This window comes from Oncorhynchus kisutch, linkage group LG24, assembly GCF_002021735.2.
Source record: "Oncorhynchus kisutch isolate 150728-3 linkage group LG24, Okis_V2, whole genome shotgun sequence".
NCBI classification, from domain to species: Eukaryota; Metazoa; Chordata; class Actinopteri; order Salmoniformes; family Salmonidae; genus Oncorhynchus; species Oncorhynchus kisutch.
The window spans coordinates 29,495,707-29,511,745 of record NC_034197.2 but is presented as its reverse complement, the minus strand read 5'-3'; the positions used below and the strand labels follow the sequence as shown (position 1 = coordinate 29,511,745).

Sequence of the window (16,039 nt, the reverse complement as noted above, 5' to 3'; positions counted from 1 at the left end):
TATGAAATATATTTTGATTTTTTAAACACTTTTTTGGTTACTACATGATTCCATTTGTGTTATTTCATAGTTTTGATTTATTCACTATTATACTACAATGTAGAAAATGGTTGAAAAATTAAAACCCTTGAATATATATTTATGTATTTATTTATTTTGGACTCTGATGCTTGTTCTGATATTTCTTAATTTCTTAATTTTATTTTGGGGATTTGTGTGTATTGCTTCGTATTGCTAACGTTACTTGCTAGGTATGTTTCACTGTTGGAGCAAGAAACATAAGCATTTAGCTGGATCTGCGATAGATAACATCTGCAAAATATATGTACACGACCAATATAATTTTATTTGATATGAAATCACATTCCACAGAGTTAAACATCATTAACCAACATCATTTAAGTCCATATCATATAGTAACTCTCTAACTTGATCCATAGCAAATTAAGAATGTGCAATGAAATGTTATTGTTCTAGCAGAATAAAAAGTTACAGTGCAATTTGCGTAGACATTTTTCAAAACAATAGCTAAGACATTCACTAGATGGCAGTATGAGGCCAAATAGTATGATAGCACAGCCATAATTCTGGACCGCACACAACAAACCTCCACAACCCTTTTACTATTTTTAACTTCGCCAAAGCTTTTTTACATCAACAGAATGCAAGCCATCAAGTAAGCCTTGTGAACTGATGGGCACTGGTCCCAATTTCCATACAGTATGAATCATTACTTCCCAGGAGCTATATGAAGCTATTCAAAGGTGACAGTTATTGTCATTTATGACGAAGTACATTTTAAAAGCCATCCTATTCAACATGCGAGACTATTGGGGTCCCATCAATCGAAAAGCCTGATTGGTCAAGCGACGCACAGCGGGAAGCGTGAGATGTCCCCGAATTTATGCAGGGGTCCCATGGGATAGCCATCACACAGGCTCGGGGGAACAGATCACCAGCGGAGTCAGGAGTGGTTAGATAGTTGGGCAGAGTCTTTTACCCAGAGTGCACTGTAGGGTACTCACTGAAACCTTCACCTTGGTAAGCATAGCGGTCCGGAAGGGTAGTCTGTCATTCGTTTTGAGCCGCATGCATCACGCACCATCGAGCCGTCCCACTCTCCACGCACAGGCGCCTTGTACTCAGTCCTGTTTTATTCTTTCAGCGTGATACAGGGAGGAGAATCCGTATCAGCACACTGTGGAATCTAATGTGGATGCAAAACTCGGTTTTTAAAGATTCATGGGGATACTTTAGAGGAAATCTTGACGACCCTGCATGTTATCAGGTAAGATACGACTTTTGTATTATTGATTCAAGCGGTCACTTGTTATTTTTCTGGTGAATGTGCAGTGATTTGTTCAACTTCAAACACCTCTCATGTAATGTATAGCTGTGTCTTCTTCCTATTCTCAAATGCTGAACCATTTCAATTAGTGATAGAAAACTCCCTTGAGTTGTGTATTGGACCATTCATGTAGCCTATGCCTATGTTTACCACATAATATATTAAATAAATGACAGAACACCTCTCTTTGTCTGACTATCATGGTATTTATTATTACATTTTTATAGTCTAGCATAAATGTGGTCGAGGCATTTTTAGACATTACAATTACACCTTTTTTGAATTGTTTCTATGATACAAATGTGTTGCATACACACAGTATTCAAAGAAACCTGAAATGGTTGTTGCTATGTAAAGACACTGCTTTTGGCCTGAACTCCACGACATATGCTGCAATCCCGACAGATGCGTTCAATGAACAACAGCAGGCTAGTTTATTGGGATTGAGGAGACAATTGGCCCCTTGTTAATAGACGTCTTTATGATAATGAAAGATGACCCAGCTGCCTAGGCCAGTTCTAGCTACACAAAGATAGGTCTCTGGCTGGACTGAAAGAATAATGAGTTGACCCAAATGTATAGTGAAGTGCGCCAAGAAAAACTCTACTTCAGATTCCACCATCAGAATTTGATTTTGGCACATATGTATTTCTATACTGAACAAATTTCAGTAATTTCATGAGGTGAAATGAAAGATCCCATACATTTTCCATATGCACAAAAATATTATTTCTCTCAAATTTAGTGGACAAATTTGTTTACATCCCTGTTAGTGAGCATTTCTCCTTTGCCAAGATAATCCATCCACCTGACATGTGTGGCATATCAAGAAGCTGATTAAACAGCATGATCATTACACAGGTGCATCTTGTGCTGCGGACAATAAAAGGCCAATCTAAAATGTGCAGTTTTGTCACACAATAAAATGCCACAAGTTTTGAGGAAGCTTGCAATTGGCCTGCTGACTGCAGGAATGTCCACCAGAGCTGGTGCCAGAGAATTGAATGTTAATTGATCTACTATAAGCCGCCTCCAACGTTGTTTTAGAGAATTTGTCAGTATGTCCAACCGGCCTCACAACAGTAAACCACGTATAAACACACCAGCTCAGAACCTCCACATCTGGCTTCTTCACCTGCGGATTGTCTGAGACCAACCACCTGGACAGCTGATGGAACTGAGGAGTATTTCTGTCTGTAATAAAAAACTAAATTCTGATTGACTGGGCCTGGCTCCCCAGTGGGTGGGCCTTGTTTCCAAGTGGGTGGGCCTAAGCCTTTCCAGGCCACTCATAGCTGTGCCCGTTCCCAGTCATGTAAAATCCATAGATTAGGGCCTAATTAATTAATTTAAATTGAATGATTTTCTTACATGAACTGTAACTCAGTAAAATCATTGATATGTTTGCATGTTACGTTTATACAGTACCTGTAAAATGTTTGGACTCACCTACTCATTCTATGGGTTTTCTTTAGTTTGACTATTTTCTACAATTTAGAATAAATGTGAATAACAGTGAAGTGTGAAGAAATCAAATAATAGTGAATAATAGTGAAGACATCAAAACTATGAAATTACATGGAATCATGTAGTAACCAAAAAAGTGTTAAACAAATCAAAATAGATTTTATATTTGAGATTCTTCAAAGTCGCCACCCTTTGCCTTGATGACAGCTTTGCACACTCTTGGCATTCTCCTAAGCAGAGAGAGAATTGCAAGAGTGTTTTGTATAGCCTAACTAGGTACAACTAGGGGTAACAAACAGGGTTATTGTGTACAGAACAAGCTACCAAAAACACTTATCATTTGACTCATGCAATTGTTTTATACCAAGTATTTATTTTAATCAGCAAATCTGATGTAGTGGATTCTCTGAAATACACAGGACAGTATTGTTACATTGTGGGTGTGTGTGTGTGTCAACCATCATTTGTTTCATTGCGCTGTAGGCTCACTATTTCTCAACCTTCTTCAACCTTTTTCCATTTAGGAGAATTGTAATCCAGCAGAAGCATTACAGTGAACAGTCACAGTCAGGCGTGTACAAAATCCCTAGTTAGATTTGAAAATGTTTTAGTGATATTTGAGCATTAATTTACATTTATAATCTGGCCTTGGTTAAACTGTGGCAATGCTGCTACCAATATCAACAATCAGCTTGACGTTGGCATTAGAGGTCTGGATCTCATACTGAAGCCTTCGCACAAACAGGATATTTAATACTGTTCAAAGTCCTCTAAAATGTTGATGATTTATTTTTCTATGACATTCTGTGTGTGTTTACCAGATGTATCAAGGACGTCCACACCTAGTAAGTTAGGCCAATCATAGCACAAAAGGCACCATTGAATTTCAGTGGGTCAATCACCATGGACTTTCCAGGACAATAAGGTCAATGAAATAACATCCACATGTGGATCGTCTGATTAGAGAAAGCTTGGTACAAACCAACACTCCCTGGTGCAATTGGAGATGAACAGAGCTTCCTGTATTCTGTTTTTTGTGGCTGTTTTCAGTTTGGTAAATCCTACACTGCTGGAAACCTGTATGACGAGAGACATAAATCATGCATATCAATGATCCTATATCAGTCATCTGGATTACCTTTCTCTATCTTTTTTATCTCATCTTTCTGCAAGCTGAGTTTTTAACATGATCTAATTGTACCAGGAGATCTCTTGAGGTTTAGATCCTAATTTTTGAGAGTGACCTGGTATTAATGCATGCTTATATAGTGTGCCAACATAGAAAACACAGTATTAGCTCCTGATTTAAATCATTCTCTGCCAGGGATGTTTGTTCATTGGGGGAATATGAGGATAGGATAGAATACCCCCATAGAGATACGTGAGCCAGACTCTCCCTGGCAGATCGTGAGGATCAATAAAGGACAGAACTGTGTGTGTGTATGTGCATGCGTGTGTGTGTGTTTGTTTGTGAGTGGGAGGGAGAGAGAGAGAAAGACAGAGAGAAGGATAATGTTTTCCGTGCCTGTATGTCTGTCTGTCTTTTTCTGAAAGAGAGAGAGACGGGAGAGAGAGGGGGAGGGAGAGAGACCATCAGGCATGGCTGACGCTCTCAGTCTGAATGTAATTCCTTAATGCACTCCAAAAATCAAAGATCTAATAAGGAGTGGAAGGACCTCTTCAATAATGAATCCCAAGCAGCATCTCTGCAGCAGCAGCAGAGGAAGGGCTGAGGGCTGAGAGGACTCATAAATAACAGACTCTAGGCCTGACACATGCTTCTCCAAAGGCTGGGAATTGCTAATACCCTTCCTCATTTACAACCAGGCCCTGCCTGCACCGTCAGGGAGAAAAAGTACTGTCCCAGTAAATGGGAATGAAGTCATCAAGATCTCTGTAATGCTATACAGTACAGTAGACAGTAGCTCTGCTTAATTATCGTAAGCTGTAGACCATGGCCATCTGTATGGTGACTGCCTAAAGACATGCTCCGGTGCTTTGGTGACTAAGAAAGTACTTTTTAAACCTCCCGCTTTGGGCTGTATGTGTCAATGTGTAGTTCATACATGGATAATCTTTGCGAAGAATTACTGTTTTACCTCAACAAGACACGAAATCCCTAGTTTGAAAGAGACTGTTTTCTTCCAGAGAATCTCTTTAATAGTGTTTCAGAAAAGGAGGAGAAGGGATGTGTAGGTCTTGAGGGAATTTGTTTTTAAGGATGCAGGCTCATTAGCTGAAAGGGATACAAGCTAAACTGAGTCATACAGATTTTATTCAAAGATTCAATTTAAGCAATAAGACACGAAGGGGTGTGGTATATGCCAATATACCACGGCTAAGGACTGTTCTTTTTGCACGACACAATGCGGACTGCCTGGATACAGCCCTTAGCCATGGTATATTGGCCATATACCATAAACCCCTGAGGTGCCTTATTGCTATTATAAACTGGTTACCAACATAATTAGAGCAGTAAAAAATAAATGTTTTGTCATACCTGTGGTATACGGTCTGATATACCACAGCTGTCAGCCAATCAGCATTCAGGGCTCGAACCACCCAGTTTATAATCAATTGTTTTTTATTGTTCTATCACTCATTATGTCCAGACTGTTGACTTGTATTAAAATATAAAGGTTTGAACCTGTTGACGTGACAGCAGAATATTAATAGGTACAGTCAGTTATGTTCAGTCTTCTATTATTTGTTGTCACAGGGGTTTTCATATTACACATATTTTTTTCTCTGTGTATTTGAGGCAAAAACCCGTATTTACAGTAAGTCCATTGACCTGTGTTTCTTAGTGTGGAACAAAATATTAGGAAGCTATTCTTAATGTTTTGTACACTAGGTGTAGACTCTGTCATGACGTTGGCCTCTTTGGGTATAACAAGCCCCATCCCCCTCTCCCTGCCTCCCCCTTTCCTCCTTCAACTAGGTTGCTGTGGTCAGAGAGACGTCGTAAATTCCTGAGGATCTCCTCATGGACAAACAGTATATAGAGAGGGTACATTTTCATAGAGGACAAAGGAAATCCTTCCACCTCACAGAACTTGAGGTACGAACAAATTTCATGTTCCGGAGAAAGTATAAAAGATCGGTGAAGAATCCAGCTACGGACTGGTCCGCTTGTCACAACTTGGGGAAGCTCATGGGAGACGGTGTGGCCACATTACCATAATGCTGTTTATATAATAGCCTCAGATATGAGGTTTACATCTAATTGTTGTATAAGATGAATGAGTGAGTATGATACTGTTTGTATAATTGTGTAATATGATTTTGGACTGTTTAATGAAGAAAAATACAATTCCCTTTTGATTTGAACTAAATCAAAGGACCGCCCCTGAGCCCAGTTAGGGTCAGGCCTCCTGGGACAGCCCTTTTTCGGCCCTTCCGAATAAAACCCCCACTCGGGATTTCGATCAGCAGACCGAGCTTACCTCAATTACGAGATGGCTGAAGGTTGCAGAACATGTTTTTCTCCATTAGGAGGACAAAGGTTGTAGACCATTGCTGAATCTTTTAACCATACCACTTAGACTATCGATACCGACAGAATAAGAACAAGTCTTTGATATTAATTACTAGTCTGCAGCTAGGAATTCTGTATCATTGAATGCGAAGAACGACAACCGCCAAAACATTCATACTATAACGAATGTCACTCTGAACTATCTCCTCTAACCACGACAGAGAGAGAGAGGAAGAGAGACGGACAATTCTACAAAAGAAATGAACTTTTCACCAGCGATCAAGACGACACACTGAGCGTAAATATATATATTGATTGCAATTGTTCCCGAATGAGTGAGCGTTCATGTGCAAAGGATTAGCATTTAAATTGTTATATTTATCACTTTGTAGTGACTTCTTAGTCGACTCCGATGCCGCTATGCCGGTTTAGCCCACTAGGGCACATTCTCATTTCATGTAACCACATTTACCTTGTTTGTTTGTTTGTTTGTTTATGCATTTCTGTGAATTACTTAGTTAGTAATAAATAAATGATTTAAGACAATTGATGTATGGATGACTCATAGTGAAGACTGGGTTCGTGCAGATAACCAAAAATGTACGACGTTTGGAATGAGACTAACGTGAGGTAAAGTAAATAATTCATTAATTCGAAGACTATTTGATCAGATAAAATATCTGAAAAGTTATTTTAGGAAATGCTAACTTTGTAATCTGAATATTTTTCCTTGGTGCCCCGACTTCCTAGTAATTACGGTTACATGATTAATCAGTCTAATCGTGTAATAACTAATTACAGAGAATCTTTGAAAAAAACTACCAGTCTTCAGTTAATGATAGTAAAGACACGACAACTCCAATTCCTCCCACATACTTGGCATCTTCAATGGAAATAGATTTTGTGTTGCAAGTACTGCTTTCTTTAGCACATATTTTGGCAAGATGTGTGAGCCTTGTTTTTAGAGCTCTACTATGAAATACTACCGATTTGCAATGCATTGATATGTGAACCGTTTGTCAAAAAGGCTTGAGCAGTGCACAATAAAGGCAACTCAATTTTTAGACCATCTTGTTTGGCTATGAGGAGTTACTCTTTGCGAAATGCAACGTGATCGTCTTGCTCCCTTCACTATCCCAGGTATGAACCCGAATAGCGGACATAGCCGATGGGAGTTTCCCATGACAACACTTTCCTGTATTTAATGTGTCTCTGCTAGGCTCCTCACCCTGCACAGCCAAACCCCATCACTCCTCTGTAGATGCACTAAGGGGGCTCAATTCAATCTAACCTGCTCTGCGGTATTTACAGAGTAGTTCTTTGCTTAAATAAATCACAGATTGTTTTACTACTACTACTTGTAATAATAATAATTACGTGGGTGCGTATATTTGTCCTATTTCCCACATGTAGAAATATTTATTATACACACATGTGAATTGGAAATGTGTTTTTTGCACATCCAACTCATCATGAGACACTCTCGGTGAGATTTTGGCTATGGTTGTCTACTGCCGCTGCATCTATTACTACTGCCGCTAATACTACTACTGCTGCTTCTACTACTACTACTGCTGCTAATACTACTACTGCTGCTGTTACTGCTGCTGCTGCTGCTACTGCTGCTGCTACTACTACTACTGCTGCTAATACTGCTGCTGCTAATACTGCTGCTGCTACTACTGCTGTTGCTGCTGCTACTGCTGCTATTACTACTACTGCTGCTGCTGCTGCTACTACTACTACTGCTGCTAATACTAATACTGCTGCTGCTACTATTGCTGTTGCTGCTGCTACTGCTGCTATTACTACTACTGCTGCTGCTACTACTGCTGTTGCTGCTGCTGCTGCTACTACTGCTGCTGCTGCTACTACTGCTGCTGCTGCTGCTACTACTGCTGCTTCTAATACTACTACTGCTGCTAAAATTACTACTGCTGCTGCTACTGCTGCTGCTGCTGCTACTACTACTACTGCTGCTAATACTAATACTGCTGCTGCTACTACTGCTGTTGCTGCTGCTACTGCTGCTAATACTACTACTGCTGCTGCTACTACTGCTGCTGCTGCTGCTGCTACTACTGCTGCTAATACTACTACTACAGCCGCTAATACTACTACTGCTGCTACTACTGCTGCTACTACTACTACTGCTGCTGCTGCTACTGCTGCTGCTGCTACTACTACTACTACTGCTGCTACTACTACTACTGCTGCTGCTGCTGCTAATGCTACTGCTGCTACTACTACTGCTGCTGCTAATACTACTGCTGCTACTACTACTACTGCTGCTGCTACTGCTGCTGCTGCTGCTAATACTACTACTGCTGCTGATACTACTACTGCTGCTGCTACTGATGCTGCTGCTGCTGCTGCTGCTGCTACTACTACTACTGCTGCTACTACTACTACTTCTACTACTACTACTACTACTACTACTTCTACTACTGCTACTACTACTACTACTTCTACTACTACTACTGCTACTACTACTACTGCTACTACTGCTGCTACTACTACTACTACTGCTACTGCTACTACTACTACTACTACTACTGCGACTGCCTCTTAAGTTGAATTAAATTCCAACTTAATGATTAAATTCCAATACCATGAGGATGGTTTATACAGGGCAGTATTTGACCATTTTAAATCAGTCAGCAGACACTATTATGTAGACAGACTTACAAGCAGTGCATAGGCCCACAGTGAGGGGGCTGAACTGCTACAATACACACCACAGCACTTCAAAAGTAAGTGATGAGGATAGAGTAGTGTGTATATACGAAGGGCATGAGTCTTAGTGGCAGTAATCCGCTTTGCTCTGTGGAGACAGTCTACAAGGCAGTGAAGGTTTCTCTTTCAACCGGCCATCTGCATCAGCGTGTGTTTTTGCATCGGCGGCTGGGGTGGAGATTTTTATCCCTCCCCATCCTCAGCTGCTGAGCGCCTGAAATATTTAACATGGACAGCACTATTTTTGGATTCGTGCTCCGTTTGTTTTGAAGCTTATCTAATAATAACCCGTTGTGTTTCATCCCACAGCAAATGGTGTTTTTTGGTGTACGTATGCCATTCTCAGACTTGTTTGGTAGACTGAGGCAAAGTGTGTTTTACCAATGAGGGGTGTAATGCCATTGTCAATATGATGCAAGGTTACTTTGAATGAGGGCAGAGGTTTAGAATGTACAGTATGTGGGGCCAAATGCCATTCCATTCTATTTAATGTGAAGGTATTTTAGTATTGTTTGTCCTTTTACAATGTAAGTTGGTCTCTCGCTGACTGTTTTGGGCCTCTCTGGGCAAATTGTTGTGTTAGATTTCAGAACAACATATACACTGAAAGCACTGAAAGCTATCTCTCAAATGAAATCAAAGTTCTGAAGCATATGTTCTAGGTCTACTGTGCTGGCAAAGTCCGTCCACACTGAAAGTCCATCTTACGATCAGTTAATCTAGTCATACTTCACAGTTCAAGCTTCTCCTTTTCTTGACTTCTTTTTTTTCTGTGTATGTCTCTCCCCGTCTCTGTGTCTCCTCCCCTCTGTCTCGCTCGCTCTATATATCTCTCTGTCTCACTCTCTTTCTCTCGCTCTCTTTGTCTCTCTCGTTCTCTCGTTCTCTTTGTATCTCTCTCTCTCTTCTCTCTCCTCTCCTGACTACTCTCCAGTGAGATGTCAGATTCTCTGACTCATGTTCTGGATCGGAGGATGGAAGAAAGGATGAAAGAGCAGATGAAGAGGGGGAATGTCATTTTGAAGAAATGGAGAATGGCCTTCGTCCAGTGGGATAAATGCTTGAGTTAATACCTTGCCAAAGTGTATTCAGTACGATGCCAAAGTGTATTCAGAAAGATGGTACAAACACAAGCCCTCTAATAGGAGATGTGCCATTGTAAGTGAAGGCTAGCGTTGAACTACTGATTAGTAGATAGGAACCCGTTTTCCCAAAACAGAATCTGTCTGTATCAGCAAAAAAAAAAAAACAGTTAAGGATTACCCTGGGATTACCCTATCTTTTAAGCCATCCGAAGTGATCTCTGATTCTCAAAAGATGAGTTTGCATTAGAGCAGAACTGAAGCATGCTAGATGACTACAGTATAGAGATCATCTGCACTGGCACTGTTGTCCCCACTACAACCAAAGCCAGCATAATTGCAGCCTGTGACACTGTGTTGCTGTGTGTCTGGAACAAGCAGCCACTCAGAGCTAAGGGCTGACAACACAGAAACATGGCCTCTCTAATGATCAATAGCTATCTGGATGTTTGCCTTCCATTGTTCTCTTCTCTCTTGCTTTAATGAGAGGAACTATGGTTTCCTTAATATTGACATTGGACACGCCTTGAAAGCAAATACCTTACGAGTGGCGTCATCACATGATCACAGGAGACGTTTGATATTGTGAATGTCAACCGGACAGTTAATTGCCAGCAAATGACGAATCCGTTTCACATGCATGAGCTAGCATGGATTGAGGGCTGACAGGACTGCACCAGACTGACAACCAGAGACAACTGTCATTTTATGTAATGACATAGTGTCATACAGACTTTATGGCGTCAGTTGTCAACCCAACTCATTAATAATACTTATAAAGCTCAAACACACCCTTATAATGATAGTGTCAAATGGGTGTCACTCTCTCCTCTCCAGCTTCATCTCATCCGATGTGTTTCTAAGGAGATGATGTCTTTCAAAAGAGTGGAGATGGATTGATATCTCTACCAGTTGCCATGACATAATGCATCCTCCCCGCTCTTCTAAAAAAGGATTCCAAATGGTTCTTCGGCTGTCCCTATAGGAGAACCCTTTTTGGTTCCAGGTAGGACTCTTTTGGGTTTATTGTAGAACCCTCTGTGAAAGGGTTCTACCTGGAACCAAAGGGCGTTCTTCAAAAGGTTATTCTACAGGGACAGCCAATAGATAGCACCTTTTTATCAATCCCATATCCCCTGTTGGTTCTGCTACAGGAGAACATGTTCACTGACTTCACTTGCCTGAGAATGAACTCAGATGACATGTTAAATATACTGCTTCAGTAAGAGCACACAGTGAGCTAAGGATCATATGGCTAAGGTGGTCAGCCAGCAGTGTACCAGGGCAGGGCTGCTGGACTCCTCTCTGCGGCAGTAAACTGGCTAAAGTAGGAGACAGTCAGGGGTCTTGTAACCCTCTCTAGGGGGCTGGGTTTGGCTGGGCAGGCAGACACAGTTCCAGATTAATGCTGGATCTGATACAGAGGGAAGGATGGAAGTAGGAAGTCCCCCCTGTGCCGAGGCTTGACCCCTCCCATTAGAAGTGACAGAGACTTTGAGAGATAAAACAGGGGTCTAAGTGACAGAGAAGGAGACAGAGACGCTGAGAGATCAAACACTGGTCTTTAATTTCAAGCCTCTTGTTTCTTTGCAGCCTCGTGTCTCTCTCTCTCTCTCGCTCGCTCTCTTTCTCTCTCTCTCCCCCCTCTGTGGAGAGAAAGTCAAAAGCAGCCATGCTCAAGTAACATTTTCATCCTTGAGGGTGAACTGAATGTCTTTAATGTCTTTAAGTTTAGAACTCGACTGAGTGTTTATTTCTAGAGTATAGACTTATATTCCACTTTGCTGAAAAAGCTTCACAGTTTTCATAGGGGCTTACAATATATTGTTAATACTGATCAAACTTAAATAACTACTAGCCCTTTCCTGCAGTCAAATGACATAGTGGCCTCATGGGTGGAACGTTATTAATGTTATTTGCCAGCAGCATACCATCCTGCATCCCACTGCTGGCTTGCTGTTGAAGCTAAGCAGGGTTGGTCCTGGTTGGTCCCTAGGTGGGGGACCAGATGCTGTTAGAAGTGGTGTTGGGGGGCCAGTTGGAGGCAATCTTTCCTCTGGTCTTAAAAAAATATCCCAATGCCCCAGGGCAGTGATTGGGGACATTGCTCTGTGTAGAGTGCCATCTTTTGGATGAGATGTTAAACAATTGTCCTGACTCTCTGTGGTCACTAAAGATCCCATGGCACTTATCGTAAGAGTAGGTGTGTTAACCCTGGTGAACTGGCTAAATTCCCAATCTGACCTTCATACCATCATGGCCACCTAATCATCCCCAGCTTCCAATTGGCTCATTCATCTCCCCTGTAACTATTCTCCAGATTGTTGCTTTAAATGAGAATGTATTCTTATCAACTTACCTGGTAAAACAATCTAGTTACATATAATCATATTTTTCATAATTAATAAACATGATTTATTCATTTATTTTAATGCCAACAATCCGGTGATTCTATGTCAAACGATTTTGTTATATTTCAATCTTCTGTGATGTATATGAAGTGTAAATTTGGATGCAAACTCAAAATGTAATACATTTCAATTATATATCTGACATGGTACAGGTGTCTTCTTTTTTTAAGCCCATAACCATGTGTGTGAGCTGCATACTTTTGTTTCAAAGTATATTTGTTTAAGATGACTTGGTGCTTATCAAAGATGTGACAGATAAAAGCAACTGTCCTGCCATCCCTCGACACTGTATGACCCTGATTTAGCCCACTGCAGTAAAAGGTTCAAAGAGACTGGCCTCAGTTTTACATGGGCATTCGATTTGACCCATTCCAGCCGGTTGCTTAAGTACGTATTCCTCCAATTATGCGGAATATGTCTGGGCATGGCCCTGACATCGCTGAAGGCTGTGTACAGCTGCAGCTACAGACATGCTGCTGACACAGAACATATCAAATAAGGTTTGGTTGTGTGAAATAGGTTCTTTTGACTTGTGTTTACCAAATGGTGGATCAGGATCTGGACAACCTGTTGGGTTGTACCTTTAAGGTTAAATTCCATCACTTTCTGTGTGTACCTATGGTACCCAAATGTACCTATGAAAGCCAAAGACAAATTGTACCTATGAAAGCCAAAGACAAATTGTACCTATGAAAGCCAAAGACAAATTGTACCTATGAAAGCCAAAGCCAAAGACAACATCAAATCATCACCATCCTCACTTTGTGTGGCAGATTATCTGTTCCAAAAGTCAACCCTGTCTGAATGAACTCTCCCCCTTTATCGTTTGGCTTTTGATTACCCTGTCTCTCCTTCATAATTAGAGCCTTTACCCTTTCCCTCATGTTTGGACCCTACTGCAACACAAAGACAGGCCGGGCATTTTGACGGTATGAATGATATCAGAGGAAATGGAGGAAGCGTGTTCCCTATAGACCTCATTAGGGTTTGGAGTGGACGAATGGTGCCATTAGAACCTAAGTGTCTGTCTGACCACTGTTGTTTGCTGAAGAGAAGCTGGTTGGGTTGGGTACTCTGCTCTCTCTATAAAATAGGGAGGCGTATACTTTTCTGTTGGTTAATGTGGTGCCGAGGTATCTCTGACCCTCGGAAATAGCAGTTGGCAGTACTACATCATTTAAAACATGAATTATGAATATATTTAATGTTCTTGCTCTAACAATGGCAATGTTGATTTGATTTGAACTTTTTTTTTTACATTAACTCACTAGTTGTGCTTTTATTCAGTAATTCATCTTCAGGTTCTGGATTAATTCTGTCAATTCAGTTAACTCTAGAGGTTAATTGATATTGGGTTATTTTCAATGAATCCCTTGAAATGACTGAAATGGGATTGAAATAGAATTGATCCCTTCCAGCCCTACTGTTGCTTATCTGCAGTACTAAAGGCAGTATGGCAGTTGCTGTGGCCCCTAGATGACTTTTTCCCTTCAACAGCTGAGGACCTTGTGATCAAAGCCTATCCTCTCCCTTGTTAAATGTGGACACCCTCTCCCTTTGTGTGTTTGTGTGTGTGGTGGTGGTGCGGGGGTGTTATCATGTACAGTTGAAGTTGGAAGTTTACATACACTTCGGTTGGAGTCATTAAAAGTCGTTTTTCAACTACTCCACCAAATTCTTGTTAACAAACTATAGTTTTGGCAAGTTGGTTAGGACATCTACTTTTTTTTTTACAACAATTGTTTACAGACAAATTATCTCATTGTATCTAAATTCCAGTGTGTCAGAAGTTTACATACACTAAGTTGACTGTGCCTTTAAACAGCTTGGAAAATTCCAGAAAATTATGTCATGGCTTTAGAAGCTTCTGATAGGGTCAATTGGAGGTGTACCTGTGGATGTATTTCAAGGCCTACCTTCAAACGCAGTGCCTCTTTGCTTGACATCATGGGAAAATCTAAAGAAATCAGCCAAGACCTCAGAAAAAAATTGTAGACCTCCACTAGTCTGGTTCATCCTTGGGAGCAATTTCCAAACGCCTGAAGGTACCACGTCCATCTGTACAAACAATAGTACGCAAGTATAAACACCTTGGGACCACGCATCCGTCATACTGTTCCTAGGCCGTCATTGAAAATAAGAATTTGTTCTTAACTGACTTGCCTGGTTAAATAAAGGTAAAATAAAAATAAAATAAAAATACCGCTCAGGAAGGAGACATATTCTGTATCCTAGAGATTAACGTACTTTGGTGTGAAAAGTGCAAATCAATCCCAGAACGACAGCAAAGGACCTTGTGAAGATGCTGGAGGAAATGGGTGCAAAAGTATCTATATATCTCAAAAGTAAACAAAGTATCTCAAAAGTATCCACAGTAAAACAAGTCCTATATCGACATAACCTGAAAGGCTGCTCAGCAAGGAAGAAGCCACCGCTCCAAAACCGCCATAAAAAGCCAGACTACGGTTTGCAAATGCACATGGGGACAAAGATCGTACATTTTGGAGAAATGTCCTCTGGTCTGATGAAACAAAAATATAACTTTTTGGCCATTATGACCATCGTTATGTTTGGAGGAAAAAGGGGGAGGCTTGCAAGCCGAAGAACACCACCCCAACCGTGAAGCACGGGAGTGGCAGCATCATGTTGTGGGGATGCTTTGCTGCAGGAGGGACTGGTGCACTTCACAAAATAGATAGCATCATGAGGAGGAAAAGTATGTGGATATATTGAAGCAACATCTCAAGACATCAGTCAGGAAGTTAAGGTCTTCCCAATGGACAATGATTGCAAGCATACTTCCAAAGGTGTCGCAAAATGGCTTAAGGACAACAAAAGGTATTGGAGTGGCCATCACAAAGCCCTGACCTCAATCTCATAAAAAATTTGTGGGCAGAACTGAAAAAGCTTGTGCGAGCAAGGAGGCCTACAAACCTGACTCAGTTACACCAGCTCTGTCAGGAGGAATGGGCCAAAATTCACCCAACTTATTGTGGGAAGCTTGTGGAAGGCTAACCGAAACACTTGACCCAAGTTAAACAATTTAAAGGCAATGCTGCTAAATACTAATTGAGTGTATGTAACTTTCTGACCCACTGGGAATGTGATGAAAGAAATAAAAGCTGAAATAAATCCTTCTCTCTACTATTATTCTGACATTTCACATTCTTAAAATAAAGTGCTGATCCTAACTGACCTAAGACAGGGAATCTTTACTCTGATTAAATGTCAGGAATTGTGAAAAATTGAGTTTAAAAGTATTTGGCTAACAGACTTCAACTGTATGTGTGTACGCGTGTGGTGTGTGTGAACAGTGAAGTGGTCTACCTTGCGCCCTCTGCCCTTACACAACCTGTGTATGCAAGTTGACACCCTTTCCCCTCTGTGTGTCTAAGAGGGAAACCCTATCTTATCCCTCTGGATACCCTATACCCCTCACCCTTTATATGTACCGTATGCAGAGGGAACCCTGTATCTTTTCTCTCCAAGGTGATGAGGTATGTCCCCATTCCTCACT

General features: G+C 41.0%; 1 protein-coding gene across 5 annotated transcripts in view; it reads left to right on the top strand.

Moving 5' to 3' along the window:
* Positions 1 to 897: 897 nt before the first annotated feature.
* The window catches only part of LOC109869568 (poly(rC)-binding protein 4), a 63,926-nt gene continuing 48,784 nt past the window's right edge, over positions 898 to 16,039 (top strand). For 2 of the 5 annotated variants that reach the window (XM_020459794.2, XM_020459795.2), the window contains exon 1: positions 948 to 1,288. The gene's annotated coding sequence lies outside the window, so the exon portion shown is untranslated. Of the gene's footprint in view, positions 1,289 to 16,039 lie in introns of all 5 variants that reach the window. The other 3 variants (XM_020459796.2, XM_020459797.2, XM_031804118.1) reach the window with 3 other exon arrangements.